This window comes from Protopterus annectens, chromosome 10.part0, assembly GCF_019279795.1.
Source record: "Protopterus annectens isolate FY-2018-M chromosome 10.part0, PAN1.0, whole genome shotgun sequence".
Taxonomy (NCBI): Eukaryota; Metazoa; Chordata; order Ceratodontiformes; family Protopteridae; genus Protopterus; species Protopterus annectens.
In genome coordinates this window covers 1,269,038,557-1,269,059,523 of record NC_056744.1, presented here as the reverse complement: position 1 = coordinate 1,269,059,523, position 20,967 = coordinate 1,269,038,557, and positions in this window count along the sequence as shown.

Sequence of the window (20,967 nt, the reverse complement as noted above, 5' to 3'; positions counted from 1 at the left end):
GTACCATCCTCAAGTTGGTCATGTATGTTTACTAATTCCACAATAGCTGCACCTTGGAGTATGGGGTATACTGTCAGATATTGCAATTGTGCAGTTAGTGTGTACTCAAGGCTTTGTATTTTCAGTGTTAGTATTTTAGGGATCGCACATATCATTCTCAGAATTTAAAAAGAACCCATTGTTTGGTGTACATCTTCTATTTTATGTACAAACATGGTTTCCAACTCTTTCTGGTTGTTTTGCAGTTTTGTATTATGTATACATATCCTTGTTTTCTCAATTCTACAATTCCTTTAGAATCCAGTTCTCATAACAATTTGCCTTTCGTTGAATCATTTCTTATTCCATGTACAGTTTTATTTCCTATGAGTGAATTATATTACTCACCAAAATAACACTCTTTCTTACATGCAGTGAGTGGTATACACAGATATGTATATACTTTCCAAAGGATTTAGTGTCCTCATGAAAAATGAATCCTAACATAGATTTTCTTCTCAGCTGACAGAAATGTCTGTTTAGACACCTCATATTTCCTGTCTTCCGCTTTCTTCCTCTCTCTCTCTGGCTTGCTCACTCATAACTTAAATATATTCTAAACTTTAGGGTTTCCTGCCAAGGGACATGCTAAATTTTAAAACATGTACCTTTTCAGTCTTATCAAACATTCTGCTTGCATTCAATAACTGAAATTACTCCCTAGCATACAGAGGTTGCCTGGATGTTATAGCTGATCATCTTCAAATGAATTATGAAATAACCTTCCCTACTTTGTGTCAACCATTTTTTTTTTGATAGTTTTGGCATTACGTAAGATTTAATAACCAAAATCTGAAATGGATATGCAAGACTTAAGGAACAGCACTATTAGTTCCATCAGCTTTACTTTCAGGCTGAAATATATATATATATATATATATATATATATATATATATATATATATATATATATATATATATATATATATATTCACTTCAGAAGCCTGAAAGCCCCAAATCTTGAATTTCAAAAGACTGAGACCAAAATCTTGAAAGTTCAAAAGACTGAAAACTCAAAATACTGAATTTCAGAATACTGAAAACACACAGGATACCAACGCTTAGTATATTCCAGCACAACTACATACAGATAAACCATTTACCACTTTTACAAGAATAATCAGGGGAGCAATCCTCCTTGCACCCCCACACTCTCTGCTCCTTAAATATATCAACTCTGAGATCGCAATTCACTACACTAATGTAAGTTATGTTGTAGTATAGCAAGTTAGAAGGGGACATGACTAAGGTTACAGCAGGCAGTCATGAAACACGTAATGGTATGTTTGCCATTTTGTTTTGTGGAGTGCGATCTCAGAGTTGATATATTTAAGTAGCAGGGGGTGTGGGGGACGCAGCTCCTCACATGGAGGGTGTGTGTGGGATTGTCCCCCTGCTTATACTTGGAGAACAGTAATATGGTTTGTCTTGTATTTGTTTCTGTATCTACTACTGCAGGAACATAGTAGGTGTGATTGTTCCTGCTGCTGATCAGTCCACTGCAGTGCTGGCACCCCTTCTGACTATATTAAAAAAAAAAGTAAGAGGAAGGTGTGGATGAGGTGGGGTGGGGGGGGGGTTCCTGTGCTGGTTTCCCTTTGGTCTCTAAATTTGAGAGGTTCTTTCACCATGAGAGTTGTCTTGACTTCTTTGGTTTTTGTTTTGCCTGGAGCATCCCGGGGTTTGATGCCTTGGTGCTCAGTTCTGGCAAAGTTTGGCATGCGACAGCCCTCTGCTGTTTGGTGTCTTGCTGCTTCTTGGTTGTTTTACTTTTTAATTAAAAAAAGTGAAACGTTGGTGATTTCTGTTGCAGCTGGTGCATTTATATAGAGGATATATTTGTGGCACGTTGCTCAGTTTAAGAACAGTATCTATGAATTTTGGTCTTCTTGTGGGGATGGGTGCTTATGGGTTAAGGATGGGAGAGTAATGGCTGGGTGGTGGATTTGCTTTTCCTTCTGGGCTTTCAGCCATATCTTGTACTCATGCATTGTGTAATGTGGATTTCTATAACTTACAAAGCTGTTATGTGTATTTATTTATTTATTTTACATTTATTTACCGGGATAGTCCGACTGGATACATGTCCATTTTCAGCGAAGGCCCAGGGAGAAAAGCTCCACAAAGACAAACTTACATAGATTACACAGAAGTTAGCATACAATTATAAAAACAAAGTGATTATATACAATGGGTTAGTAGTGTTCCCTAGTAGGGACTCACAATTGTCATGGACAGACAATTAAAAGTAAGAAACATCAGATTGGAAGCAGAGCTTGGTGATGTAGTTACAAGTTATGATAATTGCAGAATATGCTTTTAATTTATAACTTAATCAGGGTTGGTACATGGGCATAGCCAATTCACTTTGAGATACTGTTTGAGGTTTTTTTGAAGAGACTTTTTGGAGACAGTGGAACTGGATAACTCAAGAATCACAGGACTTCTTCTATGAGTTAGAGGTAGTTTAGTCCCTGGATCAAGTGTTGGTCTGGAGGATGCTTATGTTGCCAGTGTTGGTATATGAGGACACGCAAAGGTCAAGATCAAGATATATGCCTTTTATGAGAAGATGTGGCTCATTCTAGAATCCCTGCAGCAGACATACACCATATGACTATTGCAAAAAATAATAATAAAGAAAAACGTAGATGAATTAATATTAGTAAGTAAATAGAGTAAATAATTAAAATTTAATTATTAATTACAATAAGGGCTTATGAATTTTAATAACTTGAGCTAGTTATTTATCAATTGCTTCATTTACTTCTTGGGTCTTGTCAGCAAGAAAAAAAAAATGTTCTTCCTAATACGATACGCTTTTAACTTTGTTTGTAGGTCTTCTGTCCCTACAAGTATTCAAAGACCAGTGGAACTGGATAACTCAAGAATCACAGGACTTCTTCTATGAGTTAGAGGTAGCTTTTTCCCTGGATCAAGTGTTGGTTTGGAGGATGCTTGTGTTGCCAGTGCTGGTATATGAGGACACGCAAAGGTCAAGATCAAGAGAAGGGCTAGAATATTCATCCCAACTATGGGGGAGAACCCAAATTCATTAGGCAAGGCAAATTTAACCCCGAAGGTAATAGCAGAAATGGGGATAGTGATTAGAATTTAGGAATTATGGGCAGTCTGTGGTGGAATACCTTGATGAATTTATTAATTCACTTCTGGAGGAGGGTAGGGCGAGAGTATTTGACATAACTTTTGAGAGGAATTTTGGGGCTATGTCAGCTTTAGCGATTAGTCTTTCTGGTGGGGATTCACTTGAGCCTGACCCCCTTTGCAAACACATAATGCTGAAGTGATTCCCCTGAGTTCAGTACCATATTCTGTTGAGAGTGACCCATCTCTTAGTATTACCCACTTTATGTCACCAATGGTTGCTGGACACTTAGTAATGAAAGTCCAAGTTCACACATTACTGCCCATGTCCCATTGAACAATAAAGAGAAAATACATAGGGCAACTTATTGACATATTTGATTTAGGTGATGCAGTGGGTATCCGTCATACTATTGACATGTATACTCCTAGGGCAAAGGATCTAATGGCAGTATTGGCTGCAATTGCTAAAGAAGATTCAAGAAATGCATTCTGAAGGACGTGGGACACATGGGCCTTAGGTTTTGTTGTTTTATGGACATTATTGTGGAAAAGGATTCCAGTCAAGCTCTACCACTGTTTGCCTACTTTCTAGCAATCAGGGAAGCACCCCATGCTAGAGGAGGTACAGCTTGATCATCTTATGATCAGAAGTTCAGGAAGCTGAGAGCCATGGACAAATCTATCAAATGGGAACAAAAGTATCCTGATATCTATGTATGTACCATGTTGGATAAGCCTAATACAGCACAGAATGAAGGTGCCATAGAAGTACGGGCAAGGTTAAATATCACTGGGTATTTAACAGTGGCAGGTGTTTTTGGCTTGCTTGTAAGTTTACACATTTATGATCTTCCTGTGGCAAAGGGCATCCATCCATTTGATGTTGGTCAATGCCGGGCTATCTATCCCTTAACAACTTGCCATATTTTCAGGAGAATCACACAGTCATCTTACTGACTGGGGGGGCAGGCATTCTCACTAGCAATTCAAATTAGATAAATTGGTTTAGATGACTTCAGTTTATCCTAATACTAAAGCTTTGTAGTTTCTTATTGAAGGTTTCACTGATGGTCTTAGGATTGGTTCTTTGGTTAAGATAGTTTCTAGACCCTTTAAGAATCTGTTATTGATCAATGGGTATGAGGATATTGCCTTCCTTTTAACTGAGGAAAAGGTGCAAGCTGGTAGGGTTTTGGAGCACTTTATGCAACTCTCCTGGCCCTTCTTTAAAATCTCTCCTATAGACTTAGTCCCCAAAAAGAAAAGGAGAAAATTTAGGTCGATCCATCACCTTTTTCTTCAAGAAGGTGCATCTAGCAATGAATTCCTTGACAAAAAACAACTCTTCTTAGAAACAAGCACCGAAGGATATTATTAGATACTCTAATCCATGGCTTTGCAAGACAGATATCCAGGTGGCTTTTCCCTTGCTCCCAATCTATCAAGAAGACTGACCCCTGATTAGTTTTCAGCTGAACAGGAAATTCTTTTTTGACACAGCTATACTTATGGGATGCATTTTAGCATGTGTCACCTTCAAAGTGCTCAGCACGGCTGTAGATTGGCTTTTGCAACAAAGAGCACTGAAGCGATCAGCAACCCATTATTTAGATGATTTCTTGATAGTGGGAGAAGGCAAGGATGGAGCCATAGATGGGAAGCCAAATTCTGCTAGTTTGTGGGGTACCCTTGGAAGAAGACAAGTTGGGAAGACCAACTCAAAAGTTGCTTTTTGGGGGCTTAACAGTGGACATTACTTCAAGTCCTTTAAGCTTCCAGAAGTCAAGCTGGACCCCCTGAAATGCACAATCAGGTAGTTCCTTGGGACTAGTAAGGACACTGTAGGGGAGATAATTTAACTCCATGGGTTATTGAACTTTGCTTGCAGGTCTATCAACTCTGGCAGAACCTTTCTGGAAGCCACTTCTGACTTGCTAAAGAGTAGTAAACCCAAGCATGACAAGATAAGAATAACACGCAACGTCAAGGAGCACCTTAAGCTGAGGTACACATTTTTAACCCAGCACAATGGGGTTTCTTTTTGGCAATCACCTTGGGTGTCATCCTTGGAGCTGCAGCTTTTCACTGATGCAGCAGCTGCTACTGGTATGGGAGTTTATTATCAAGGCTTTTGCTTTGTCTCCAAATGGCTTAAGTTATGTTCCCTAGAAAGGTGAAAGGACATTATCTTCCTGGAGATCTTTCCAATATGCATAGCAACTTTGGTATGGAAAGACCAGTTGAGGAATTGCAGGGTGTCCTTCTGTTCAGACAATATGACGGTAGTACAAACACTGAACAAATGTAACTCAAAGTCTAAATGGGTACATTCTGTGCTTTGGTTGCCCATAAGGCAAAGAAAGTGAGGTTTGGGCTTGTGCATGCATTTTATGGTTCATACTTGTTGCAAGGACAATTTTCCTAATACAATCCAGTTATACCTGGCAGCTTTAGGATGGTTAGAACTTTTACTGGGGTTTCAGAATTACTCCAGACATTGGCTATTGGCCAGGATGCTGACAGGATGGGAAAATCTCAAAGGTTCTTCCAAAGACAGTAAAAAGTTGATAAAGTCCCACCTTTTGGTCATCATTGTGAAAGGGTTACTTATATCAGCTGTTGATTTTTACTTGTATACAATATAGGCACCTCTATTCTCCTGCCTGTATTCTGGGGCTTTCCATGCTAACAAAATGTTGAAGTCAGCCTGCTGGTAGGACATAGTGATTCATGATGAATTTCTTTTGTTTGCCTGGTAAAGTCTAAGACTAATCATGCTGATGAGGGGCAGCAAGTCCAAATGGATAAAAACAAGATTCTGGTCATTTGCCCAATGCACTGGTTTAAACTAATGAGTATGTTGGTCCCTAGGTCAGCAAGGGGAAGGCCCATTTTTATTTTAGTATGAGACAAGCCTATCGAGTTAGTACAGGCCAACTTAGCTATAACTAAAGCTCTCACTTGGCAAGGTATAGGTTCACATGGGTACTCACCATATTCCTTTTGGATTGGTCACACATCCAATTTAGTAATGGGTGGGGGCATTCCACCAATGTTTTGAAAAGAACAGGAAGGTGGTTGTTGGAGGCTTATTTGATGTACATTTGTCACTAACACCATCGATTCCTGTTACAGGTAATGACACTATATGGATTTTCAGATGCTCATTCATCAGAAGAGCAGCTGTCCAAGCTTTAGCCCATCCACAGGATATTATGGGTGTCTTGAACATAATCCTTGGTCATTCCGATGTCTTGGGTTTTCTGGGGCAGCTTGGGTTACGCACCTGGACCCTTACTTAATGTGCTGGAAAGGGCTTGGTAATGTCAACTAGCTTAATGGGAAGGTTGCAAATGTGTTTAGTTGCTGTTTGCAAAATTAATTTCTTGTGTTATTAGTAATGTTGGCAATTGTTTCAATAAATGGTCACTATGACGATTTTGGTGTAGTTAGTGTCTCAGCTTATAGAACAACTTAACCTATATAGCCAAATTTCCATGTATCTCTTATCTGCTTTTCAGTTTTCTTAGAAATATTTTGTGGCATTTTCAAACTGCTGTATCATGAATTTCACTCTTCTGGGCCAAGCCAAAGCAGTCTTTTAGATTGCTTTAACATTTTTTCTATACAACTAGTGTTTCATTCCACATACATTGATCATTTAGATAAAAAGCTTACCTGTCTAGCTGTTGATTTTCAATGGTGTTTCCAACACAGTAACAGATCTTTAATATATTGAACCATCTAAGTTTGTATTTGAAGAAGTAAGCAATTCTTTTTTATTTGTATTTATTTATTATGCCTTTGTTTATTAGAAAAATCAACTTCTTTTAGCTGAACCCCTTTTCAGTGGATGCACAGGAAGAAAAGCTCTTCAGATTATTTTACTAATAGCTGTCAAAAATACATATAGAATGACAGTATACAATCATTTGCAGAGTATGTTGTTTTAAACAGTGGATATAAATTTGCAGAATACATAAATATTTAAGAAGAGTATAAATATTTAAAAAACATATCACAATAAATCTATACACACACACACACACACACACACACACACACACACACACACACACACACACACACACATACACACACACACTCACACACACGCACACAAACACAACACACCTATATAAATAAATGGATCAACTTTACATTACCGATAGTCCAGAATGCTGAAGACAATTTCACCGAGGCGAGAATAACAAAACTTAAAATGCTAAACTGCATTGTTTTTCCCACGGCAAGTAAACACTTGCCCAAAACTACACTACAGCACACTGACTAACTGAAACACACCTAGGATGAGGTCAACAGTCACCAACACCCCCTGATGTGGGTGGTTGCACCCCCGTCCCCACAACCCTCATAACTGAATATACCAACTCCAGGATCACACTACAATGGGGAAAAGGGTATTATTCTCAAAAAGAAAAAAAACGTCCAGCACAAGCAGCAGTGTGAAAATCCTTTTATTTAAAGAGAATGTTGCAAGACAAACAAAAACACCAGTATACAGGTTTCGGCAAAGCCTTCTTCGGTGCTGGTTATACAAATACACACATTCCTTCATCTCTTTATATATAAACCCCCTCCAATAAAACAATTCATACATGTCATTGAGACCAGGAGGAAAACGATGCCCCAACTTTAATTATCCAGTTATGTTCTTTCTTATCTAACAAACTATGCCACCCCATTTTATTACAACCACTAACACTTATTCAATCGATTATTGTAAATCTATATTTAGCTGTAGAATGTACAATCCCATATTTATATAAAGCATTAGCCATACGTTTGTTTTGCATATCACTCAAATGTTCATATATCCGAGCTTTAAATTGTCTGGAAGTTTGTCCCACATAAAATGCTTTACAAGAACATTCTACCAGATATATTACCCATTCTAAAACATAGTTAGCAAAACATCGAATATCAAAAACACAAGGGGTGTTAGCAGATGAAAACTCTTTGGTTTTAACCACAAATTTACATGCTGAGCAATTTCCACAAGGGAAACAGCCAACCAATGGCTTACCTTCCAAGGACAATTGTTTGCTGCCACCCTTATAGGTATTCCTTTTAAAATGATTCAAATAATTTCCTATGGACTTACCCCTCCGATAGATAAATCTACATCTTGGTGGTACCATTTGTGCCAACTTATCATCCAACAGAAATGTCACCCAATGTCGATGCACTAATTCACAAAATAACTTGGCGTTACTCCCATAACTGGTAACCAAACAAACAGATGCGTCACGTTTTTTCTGCGCATTATAACTTAATAAAGTATTTTTATCAACTGAACAAGCATAATCATGGGCCTACTGTATTACAGTTGGTTTATATCCCCTTGCACAAAACCTCTCCGTAAGTTCCTCACTTTGTTTATACATCTCATCATTTCATGAACAAATTCTTCTTACCCGAAGAAACTGGGACTTAGGAATATTATCAATGATGTATGAAGGATGACAACTACTAGCTTCTAACAAAGAGTTATAACTAAATTCCTTCCTAAATACAGAAGTCACAAGTGTGCCATCCACAGTTTTAACAATCTTAACATCAAAAAAAAACAAATCTCATACAAATTATAATTGACTGTAAACTGCAAACCCTACTTATTGTTATTCAAATATTGTATAAACTCATTTAAATACATCTCATCTGATTTCCATATTAACAGCAATAATGTCTCCATATATCAATTTCAGATATAGAAATATTGTGACCGTTATCATATATCAGGTGTTCCTCTATATACCCCATAAAAAGGTCAGCATAAATGGGGACAAAGGATGCCCCCATAGCCATACCTTTCAATTGCGAAAAAACAGTCACCAACACATGTTCAGTTAAAAATAGTATAAACGTGTTAAACCCAGGGCTATATAAATTGGCCCTGTTCAACCAAAATACAACTGCTAGCAACCCAGCCTCTAGGGAATATTAGTATGTAATGCCTTGATGTCCAATGTACACATATACCATGTAACTTCAAGTGCATATCATTCACAATGTTAATAAACTGTGTGGTATCTTGAATCTGGGCCCATACATATACTAATAGTGGTTTAAAATACTTAGTGAGGAAAACAGAAAGGGGTTCAGTCAATGATCCATGTCCCAAGACTATGGGTCTACCTGGGGGATGTAAAGCATTTTTGTGTATTTTTGGTAACATATAAAAATGCTGAGGTAAAGGATCAGCGACAGTAAGATGGTATAATGAGCTTTTGCTAATAATGCCCTCTTCCAGGGCCAGAACTAAAAAAGTCATCAACCTCTTTCTTAAATTTTGATGTAGTATCTAACACCATCTTTGATAAAAGTGTGCATCCATCAGTTGGTTAACAGCCTCCTGAATATACAGACCAAAATCCCAAAATAACCACTGCCTCCCACCCCCTTATAAGCATCCGTAATACTTACATCATGTTTCCCTTTCAAAGATTTCAATGTACAATGTTATATCATTCTTTACTCAAGCTCCTGTGTCCAGATGACATATTAAGCCCTTGAGCAAATTTAACTGTCTTACAAACAGAAAAAGCTTTGCCCTACATATAATCTCCAGAGTCCCGTTTAAACTCCTGAACTTTTCTTGCCTGTAGCTCATGTTCATAAGAAGTCACCACAGAAGAAAACAACTCAAATTGTTTGACAGTCACCATGCCCCAAAAAAGTTTTTACATGTTCCACCTCCTGCATGCCCCGGTGAACATTTTAGTAACCTGACATTCATAAAATATAGTCTATATATGTACAAACATCATAGATGCTGTCTGATGAGCCTTAGCCCATTCCTGCATTAAAATCTTGTCAGATTCATGAACCACCGGCTGCACATACACTCTTAGGCCTCACAGACAAAAAGGGCATTATTCCCCACATTGGGCAAGAGTCTACTTGCCCTGAGAAAAATAATGTGGTCCACGATTTTAAGTTTCATTATTTTCATCCCAGCAAATTTGTCTTCAGCGTTATAGATTTTCGTTAATGTAAAGCAGACACAAATATATATATATATATATATATATATATATATATATATTATATATATATATATATATATATATATATATATATATATATGTGTGTGTGTGTGTGTGTGTGTGTAGATATATACATATATATATATATATATATATGTATATATATATATATATATATATATATATATATATATATATATATATATATATATATATATATATATATATACATACATACACTGCGGTGGTGGTGCTGTGGTAGCATTGTCGCCTCACAGTTAGATGTTGCCCGTTCGATTCTCAGTTAGAGCGTCTTCTGTGTGGCGACATGCGTGAACGGGTGTTCCTTCGTTGAAGGTTGTGCATTAGGCCCCCATATATATATATATATATATATATATATATATATATATATATATATATATATATATATATGGTATGTCTGTAAATACCCATGAATCTTTTCAGTCAAAGTTAGTTATGGTGTAGATGCTTTTCAATTTGGTGTTACAGCAGGGAGAAAAAATAGCATACAGAGTATAAACCATTAATTTTTTGTTAAAAGCAGAACTGATGATGGCCTTGTAGAGGCATTATTTTGGTGATTAGTATTTATTTCCCCAGTCTTACGATTGACTAACAGAACAACATAGGAGGTGTCATTTTTTGTATAGTGTGTCCAAGAGAGATTCAGTAAAAAAGAGAGAAAGAACAGAGAGTGCTTAGATGGAACCATGTAGCAGAGTAAGGATTCTTTAGGTTTTAAAGATGTAGGGCACCTTGTTGTTGATGAGATTACGACTGTAGAATTTGGACAAGAGTATTATTGGTTTGGTGGGTAGTAAGTAAGTGATAAGTATTAGAAAGAGTTGTAACAGGAGTGTAAGCAGAAAGGGGGAGAGAAGGAGTGAGTGTGAAGGTGTGAAGCAGGTAGTGTTACGGGTGAGTAGGAAGAGTTTGTGGGAACAAAGATACAAAGAAAGGTGGTACATGTTGAGGTGTGGGGTGGGAGTAGGAAGAGCTATGCAAGAGAGAAACTGACACTGTAAGAGAGTGAGAGGAGGAGAGAATTCTGGGATTGGGAGATCAAGCTACCTGCAAGCAATACATTTAACATTCATAAGTGAAAAGCATAACCTTTTAACCCTTCTAATCCCTTTACTTACAACCACAGAAACAAAGACTTTTAAGAAAGAATGAGACCCTATATCATGCTTTCCATATTTCTAAAAACTTTTGTGTTTGCTGAAACAAGTTAACCTGCTGTCTAGTTAGTTCTGCTCAGAGGACAAATGCTATATACCTGTGCTTCACAGTGTTGAATCCTCATACCATATGACAATGCAAACATTCTCAGTAATACTTCTTCAAACAACCAATATCATACATCCATAAACTGCCTTGCTCTATCCATCTTCTTAACAGACATTCTGCATTAAGTTTGCTCATTTCTTATTCTGAACTAATGTGCTCTTTTGGAGACCATTTTTTGTGAGCTGGGTGTTATCGCAGACTTCTAATCTGAGCTTAAAAGTAATATATTTGAATGTGTTGATTTTGAGCACATGAGAGGAAAGGTATAGTCCATATTTTTTTCTTGATTATCATCTGTCCTTCAATGGAAAGGAAGCAGAAATGTTTAGGTTTTACCATTAATGGATTTTTGAAATTAACAGGATGGTTAGAATATTCTGGTATTAGTACTTTGTTTAATCGCACATTCTTAAATTAGACAAGTATTTTACATCAGCTTTAGGATATCTGCTGCACATACAGCCCACATTAAAGGTCAGCTAATGGTGCATGATTTCATTCTTCAAAACTGTTTTTGCAACCTGATGTGTTCTGAAGTTAATTATCAATTAATTGGGTAGAAATTCACAGCCCTTTCTATTCATAATTTAAAAAAACAATGCAGGATCCACACTGAAAGAGATCTCACAAATAATGGGAGGACTGGAATGTAAGAAATACATGGACACTCCTCAGCCTGTGCAACCGTACTATGTTGTGACAATACAGGAAAGCCAAAACCTACATAAAAATTCCTGCGGTCATTTCTAAATCTGCTTTGACCATGAAAAAGGAATAGAAATGGGGATAGAGAACAGGAGGAAAAATGGTTAGTGAGCAAAGGAATATGCAAAAGGGAAACAGGAATGATATGAATAGGAGTGGAGAGGGAGAGGTAGTAAGGATGTAAGGGAAAGACAAGGGATGGTAAACTGAACAAGCAGATGTATACAAATAAGCATAAAATAGATAAAGGCTGCTAAGGGAAGTGCTGACATACTGTGGTGTCAGTGGGACAATAGAATTATAGACACAAACAAGACATGGTCAGGGGGTGAGTGGTTCAAGTAAGGGTATATGAATAGACACGGAACAGAGAAAAAGACTGATAGTGTAAGTGCTGACACACTTTGGTCTGGGGGATACTGGGATAATTATCAGGCAGACAGACAGACAGACAAAGGGAGGATAACACTGATGGGGAGGATTGTACAAAAATAATGGAACAGAACACCAGGATATGGGATAGGGTACAAATGGCCTTCCAGATGACATTGCCTACCCAAGGTTAGTTCCTCAACCACCCTCTCCATTGGGAACCAACTCAGCTGCTGATGGAAGGGATAGGCAGCAATTCAACTGAGACACAATATGACCCTTTCCAGCTGGCTGATGTGACCTTCGAGTTGCTGGTCTATCATTAGGGTCTTATGCTATGGATGCATATAAAAAGTTTACCTTTTCCTGATTTCAGGGATAATTATGGCACTCCATGCACTACAATTGTATAATTGTATGTAGTAAGCCAATGTCTAAAGTTATTTTACAATTGTAAATTTTAGGTTATTGAACAAGTAAAACCTTTTGAAAAAGGGGGGGACTGGGAAACAAAGTTAGAATACCATGAATTAGTATGGCAGCTTAATTTAGACGCATGTACCAGTTCTGGGCTGAATGACCATGTCTCTATACTACCAGCCTTAAAGTTGAGAGCTTAGGTATATAAATAAATTATTATTATATTATATATACATATAAGCAACATTTTGTCATTTTAGGTAATTATCTATAAAAATAATAGTATTTTTTAAAGAAAGTGGGACTTTAAGTGTTTATTTGCAAATATGATAGGCATTTTAGCCAACCAAGGAAGCTTTGTTTTTGGTTTTAGGAATTTGTTTTTAACCAATGGAACTGTTACATTGATTATTTAAAGGGTTTGATGGAAACTAATTTCATTTTGATGAAGTTTTCTGGAGTGAAACGAAAGTGCTTAATCTGTGTCTGTATTAAAACCCTTTTTACAGTGTTGGTGTGGTCTGTGCTAATCAACAAGGGGTGCGATACTTTATTGGCTTCCTGTTCTGCCATGCTGGATGTTGTGTATTATTGTTGTTGGTGGAGTTACTCAGTTTTTCACCAGGTTACTGGTTATTTTATGATTGTTCTTATCCTGTGATGCATTGGCAGTAGAGCAGTAAAATAACTAGCATTCCCTGGTGTGTGTGTGTGTGTGTGTGTGTGTGTGTGTGTGTGTGTGTGTGTGTGTGTGTGTGTGTGTGTGTGTGTGTGTGTGTGTGTGTGTGTGTGTGTGTGTGTGTGTGTGTGTGTGTGTGTGTGTGTGTGTGTGTGTGTGTGTGTGTGTGTGTGTGTGTGTGTGTGTGTGTGTGTGTGTGTGTGTGTGTGTGTGTGTGTGTGTGTGTGTGTGTGTGTGTGTGTGTGTGTGTGTGTGTGTGTGTGTGTGTGTGTGTGTGTGTGTGTGTGTGTGTGTGTGTGTGTGTGTGTGTGTGTGTGTGTGTGTGTGTGTGTGTGTGTGTGTGTGTGAGCGTGTGTGTGTGTGTGTGTGTGCGTGTGTGTGTGTGTGTGTGTGTGTGTGTGTGTGTGTGTGTGTGTGTGTGTGTGTGTGTGTGTGTGTGTGTGTGTGTGTGTGTGTGTGTATGCAGATGTACTAGGATATGTAAGTCATATTATTGCTCTGCCTAAGACCACTGATACCAACGTGATTGGTACTTCTGTCAGGATATCATACCCTCAGTAAGATATTTTATACCAAGAATATAGTAAGTAAACTGTCACTGCAAAGGTCACAGACACAATACTGAACTGCATGTCTATGTAAATACCTATAGTCTTTAGCTAAGCAGTAACAAATATTCAACGGCACACACTGGCACTGGACAGACATAGTAGTAGCAGTGTACAGAAAGTATTTAGAGATAATGTATGAAAAAACAAATACAGAACACCATTCTCTATAATTGTATCATGACCTGGGAAAGAAGGAACTTAATGAAATGCTAAGGTACATAACCAAAAGCATTGTACTGATAAAGCATAAAAACAACTAATGAGCAGTCAGGTAATATAATAACTAACAATTCAGCTAGGATGGCTTGAACTACAAAACCTGATTAAATTCCACCAACTAACCATTGCCCATAACACTCTTTATAAACCTTCTAATACTCCTATTCTATCTACCCTCATCATCCCCTATAAAAATCTGAAGTCCTTACGGTCATCACACAAACTTCTTGTACACACCTCTAAACCTAACAGCTAGGCTGGGGATTCTCTCTTCTCCAATGCTGTTGGAAAATCCTGGAATCTTCTCCCCAGTGACCTTTCCTCACTTCCCTCTTTATCAGTCTTCAAAAACAGACTGAAAATTTTCATTAGAACACACTGGTTATGCCCCTGTACTAAACCTGACTAGGCATCTTTCTCTTCAAATTTGGCTCTGCCTACCCCATACTACTCATGAACTGTTATACCTTCCTTATTGACTATAAATACCATCTCCCTCTAAAACCACACTGTGTCCAACCTCTGTGGACACTTATTATTGAGGGAATTCTTTATTAAATACAATTAACCTGCCTTCTTTTTTATTTTTTCTTTATTATGTATTATACATGTATGTTGTATTGTACCTGCATTTTGCACTGTTACGATTTTAGTCCTCGCTGAATATTCTGTGTTAACCTGTAATATGCATTGTTTATATGACTGTTGCTGTTATTCGTTATTTGTTGTTTTCTTGTTTCTGTCTTGGAGCTTATCTTCCCGGGCCTCTAGTGAAAATGGACATATATCCAGTTAGACTAGCCCGGTCAACAAATGTAAAATAAATAATAAATAAATAAAATAATTAATCTCAAGTTCCTTGCTCTGACCTCTTCATCCTACTGGCATAAGGTCAGGATGGACCTTCTCAGGTCACTACACTGCTGCCTGCACTGCACACCAGAGTGGGATATAGCACCACCACATCGAGACTATACCAGGCTTCCATTTTATATTTGGGAATTTCATAACTGTCCCCATTCAGGCACTTTTACTAATCCCTTTGCAACCAAACCAGGAAGGTTTTATTTTACCTGCTTAACAACCAGGGAGTCCTGCCAACCTCAGTTACTTTTGCCATTCACCAGGTTGCATTCCAAAAAGCTATGCTAGCCCACTGGTGGTTATACCAGTTTATTTTTTTGCATGTGATGTACAACATAGGACAGCTTGTTAGTGCAGACTGTTGCAATGTTGCAGTGTGTGCAGAACAAATTGCTGGAGAGGTATGAAGCTGCTAGGTTATACCTTGATATTAAGAAACTCCCTACCATCCTTGGTGATGCTGTCAAGCATGCTATAATACCTAAACTTTTCAACCACTTCCAGTGATGTCACACAGCTCTCACCAATAAGACCTGGTACAGCACCAGATGCCCACCTTACCATAATATGGTAATGATCTCCAGTCATTCATCATGTATAGGGATTGAAGCTTTTTTATTAATCCCTTCTAGACAAGACAGCAGACAAAAGCCTAATAGTGACAGGTAGCTATGTGTTGCTCTACAGCACAGTCACGCATCTCAAACACAGGAGTCCAGTGGTGTACCAGGCCTATATATATATATATATATATATATATATATATATATATATATATATAAGTTCGGATAGTGCACCCAAGTGTGAAAGACAAACTGCACGCAATAGTTTTGTCTATCCACACAGTATGACTATGAATACACACACCAATGTTTACATTTTAGAAATTTTATATTTGTAACTCTGAAGAGAACAAATACTCTCACTATTATTTTAAACTGAATGTTTGCAACTGTGGAAGTTTTTTAGGATCTACCTAGTCTGACCAGATTCTGACTCCGTCTACAAATATACCCCTCCTGCCTCCTTGTTACTGGTTTCAGATAGTCTTATAACATTTTCAGGTCAATACATCAGGACAACTAGCTATATCTAGCACATTTCATATGAATATAGCTCTAAAGACAAAGAAACAGAACAATCTCAGATTTGTGCAATTTTGTCTGACTATAACATTTAAAATGATAGTAGCATCTAACAAAAAGTATTATCTTTAGTTCTCATTTCATAAAACACACTAATAATATGATATGATATGATATGATATGAAAAATACTGAGTTTGTTGACTAAAAAAATTCAAATCAATAAATAGAAAGTGTACATGTTTGGTGTGAAATGACCAGCAAATTAAAGTGTAGCCAAATGCTTACATAGGCTTTGGCACCTATCAGTATAGAAATCCATCTCTGAAACTATGGCATGTCTATCAAATATCCCAGAAAATTATAGACAGAATCTTTGCTCCCTAACTAATTAGCTAGTGATTTTGAAGTATGTATGTGCATGTGTGTGTGTGTGTGTGTGTGTGTGTGTGTGTGTGTGTGTGTGTGTGTGTGTGTGTGTGTGTGTGTGTGTGTGTGTGTGTGTGTGTGTGTGTGTGTGTGTGTGTGTGTGTGTGTGTGAGTGATGAGTGACATCTCTTTATACTTATGGACAGATAGATGTCGATATGTATGTATAGATGAATACATGTTTCTTCACTGTAAATACAGAATATCAAACCCAAAGACACAAATGCTCAATCACGAGCCTATGAAATATTTAACAAAAGTAAATTAAGCATTTTTTTTGCAGTCAATAAGCCTCCATGCTCCCAGATGTGGGAGACTAACCCCCCCCCCCACACACACAATTTATTATATAAAAAAACAACTACAAGGCTGCACTACAGTGAGGAAAAGGCAAATTCTCCAAATTCCTGCTGTAGCACTCTCTGGTATATAGAAAAAAACTGATTTATGTGATCTGTTGATTTTCTATAACATAAGCCTGCTGTTTTTTCCCATTGAAAAAAAAAACGGAGTTAGAAAAAGCAATGTCAACTGTGCATGTATGTATGTATATACACACACACACACACACACACACACACACACACACACACACACACACACACACAGACATATATATAAATATATATATATATATATATATGTGTGTGAGTGTGTGTGTGTGTGTGTGTGTGTGTTTGTGTGTGCATGCATGTTCATGTGCGTCTGTCTTTTTTAACTTGTAGATATATATTCTGAACACGTACCTGCAGTTTTCCACACTTAGAAAGGTCACATACATAGCTTGAAAGGAAAGCAATGTATCAGCCCTCTTCTGATAGTCTTTAGTAAAAATGTAACATAACTACCATGTGCATATAGATCAAATGACAAAGGCAAATACAGATATATGTAGAAATTGTCTCCTTTTGATGATGGCATCTTTCCAAGGACAAAAGGTTCCCTATCTATTATAATATGTATTATTTCTACTTCTGTTATAATGACATATGAATTATGAATATGTGCTACATTTTCAAAATTGCAAAGAGGTTTTGTACCCCTGTAATAGAAACCAATTATAAGACAACATGTCCATCACTGTCAATTACCTGCGATAGTCTATATTCCGTATGTACGTATGTATTTATGTATAAAGGGTCATGTATCAGCCCTTGTTTGAGAGTTCATAGTAAAAGATTTATAGAACTGCATTTAGAATTTCTCTTGCTCATCTGCAATCAGTGTTGTTCTCATGCCTCAGGAATGTGAGGCTTTTGTTGTTTTTTTCCAAAAAAAAAAAAATAGATGTTCATTGATTAGTATTAGGCTAACTGTTTTAAGCCTACTCATTTACCCCATGCAAGAATCAAACTCTGTACCTTATGTCTGTAAGGATACTGGAAGCCCATACCCAGGAAATCAGTTGCACTCTGCCTGAATATTGTTGATTTCTGTCTGCATTTTATTTTGAATTGTAGTTTTTCATTTAAGGTTTAGTTACTTCTATTTTCTATTTTGTTCTTATATTGCGTTTGTTTTGTTTTAAGTTTTCTCACGTGTTGGACTTTTAACAGGCCTTGGCAAGGGTCATTTAGAAAAGATAGCAAACAGATCCTTTGCAAACAGTGAATAAAATCAGCTAATTAGTGGGAGGAGCTGAGAAATAGTCCTCATTTAGCTGGAATTATTTGGAATTCCTTCGTTGAAGATTGTGCGTTAGGCCCTGCAAGCCAGCATGTAAAACTCTACTGCCAATCATTAGCTGACCGGAGTTCCGCTGTGGCAACCCCTAACCGGGAAAAGCCGAAAGACACAAACAATTTGGAAGCATTTCAATTTAGCTGAATTGCTTGTTTTGCTTGCTTGCTACATTCTGGCTGAATATTGCTGATCTCTGTCTGAATTTTATTTTTCCCACCCACCTGCACAAGTGTTGTTGTATCTTAAACTTGGTGGCTTTTGAGTTGCCCGGCCCTACTATAAATCTGATTTTGGTCACTCCTTTCAGTCTCATCTCATCAGCTCATTCTACTGAATACGAAGAGATCAATTGAGAAGGCCCACCCCTTAGTTTTTTAACCTTGAATTATCTTCTGTTTCCTCCCTTCTCACTTAACTTATATAAACATTGCATTTTTTGCAGCTGCTTTTACTGTATTTGTGTTTCTTCATACTTTATTACTTTATTTTGCTTTTGCTGCTTGTTCTTAAAAGTGTTCAATTGCATTTATTCTGCTGCATTTATTACTGCTTGTAAGTAACCTAATTAAATTGTAACTGTTATTCTAAGCCTCTTAGTTTTGGTTTAAGCACTTAGGCTTCAGGACAGTTGTTTTACATTAAGAAAGTTTGTGGTCTACACTACTATGGCAGGAGAGGTAGTTTACATCCTTCTATGTTAGAAATTGCTGGCTCAAGGCTTACTGTGCTGTTATTCTAAAAGTATCACAATTCTGGTTTAAGCTTTTGGGCTTCAGGCCAGTTATTTTACATTAAGAAGGTTTTGTGGTCTACACTCTTGTGGGAGAAGAGGGCCTCTTCTCTTCTTAACTGGGGATTGCTGGTTGAAGGCTTATTGTGCCTGTTGTGGTAAGTGTCTTTGTTCTGCTTTAAGCACTTGGGCTCCAAACCAGTTATTTTACATTAGGAAGGTTTGTGGTCTATACACTCGTGGAAGGAGAGAGAAGCCTACACTCTTCTAAGCTGGGAATTGCTGGTGAAGGCTTATTGTGCCTGTTATTCTAAATGTCTTTGCATTGGTTTAAGCAATTGGGTTCCAGGCCAGTTATTTTACACTAGGAAGGTTTGTGGTCTACACTGTTGCGGGAGTTTTGTAATGAATTGCTGCTTTATTTAAACTTTTTTTTTTTTTTTGCGGTTGTGACTGTGATTTTCTGCACTTTGAATTTCTAGTATGGTTCTAGCCTTGATAGAATAGCCACTTTCTGTTAGTCTTACAGAAAGCCTGGTCCATCTAGCCCCACTAGTTACTACAGTATATATATATCTCCCACAATGGATGGCGCAGTGGTACAGTGGTAGCGTTGTCGCCTCACAGCAAGACGTTCTTCGGTTCGATTCTCGGCTGGGATGCTTTCTGTGTGGAGTCTGCATGTCCTCCCTGCATTCGTGTGGGTTTCCTCTGGGTGCTCTGGTTTCCTCCCACATTATAAAGACGTGCATCTGTAGCATTTCTCCCCAGGCCTCTGCTGAAAATTGGTTATTTTGCGAGTTGGACTTTCCTGGTTAACAAATGTTAAATAAATAAATAAATAATACTTCTGCATTATATACCATAGACTAGATTCAGGCTTGTTAAATTTAAACTGTTTAGTAGCATTTGAGCACTAAAACCAGCCATCTTACACTAAAAAGGCCCCCTGCACCCTTGTGGCAGAAGTATGCAGTCAAGGACCCATCTGAGTTGAGGATTGCTGGAATAAGGCTCAGTCTCAGACTTTCCCTTTGGTTACTTTGTTTAAAATCATTTAACTTAATTTGTATTTAAGCATTGTGTTTGCGGAAGTTTGCACTCAGTTTACTGGAGCTGCTCAGAGATGGCACTGCTGCCCTGTGAGCAACTCAGTTGTGTATTGTGTAGCACTGATGCAGTTTTCTACCCCTAGGCCTTGATAGAATAGCCACTTTCTGTTAGTCTTACAGAAAACCTAGTCCATCTAGCCCACTCCCCACTAGTTACTACAGTATGTATCTGCCACAATGGATGGACAGTTTCCCACCATTTATCAACCAGCCTGATTGGCATGGGCATCCTGAGGAAATTTAGCAATTGCCCCATGTATACTAACAACCAGTTACTCATAAAACAAACAAATACCACATGTGAGAAATATATCTATACTATGAATTTGGAATCAGTTCTCTCACATAACAACAAGCCAGATATCAAAGAGGTTGTCAGTACGCACACTTCACCTCTTGCACATAACAACCTCACAACAAATAAACCCACATATGCAGAGGTACTCAGTAGAAGCCTACTGGCAAAGGTACTTACCTCCCTCATAGTGCCTTTTTTAGGCAATGTCATAACAACAAATTTCCCAATGTAAAAAAAAATCTACTAGAGACAAACTCAAGGTTATGCTGCTTAATACTAGGAATCTAAAT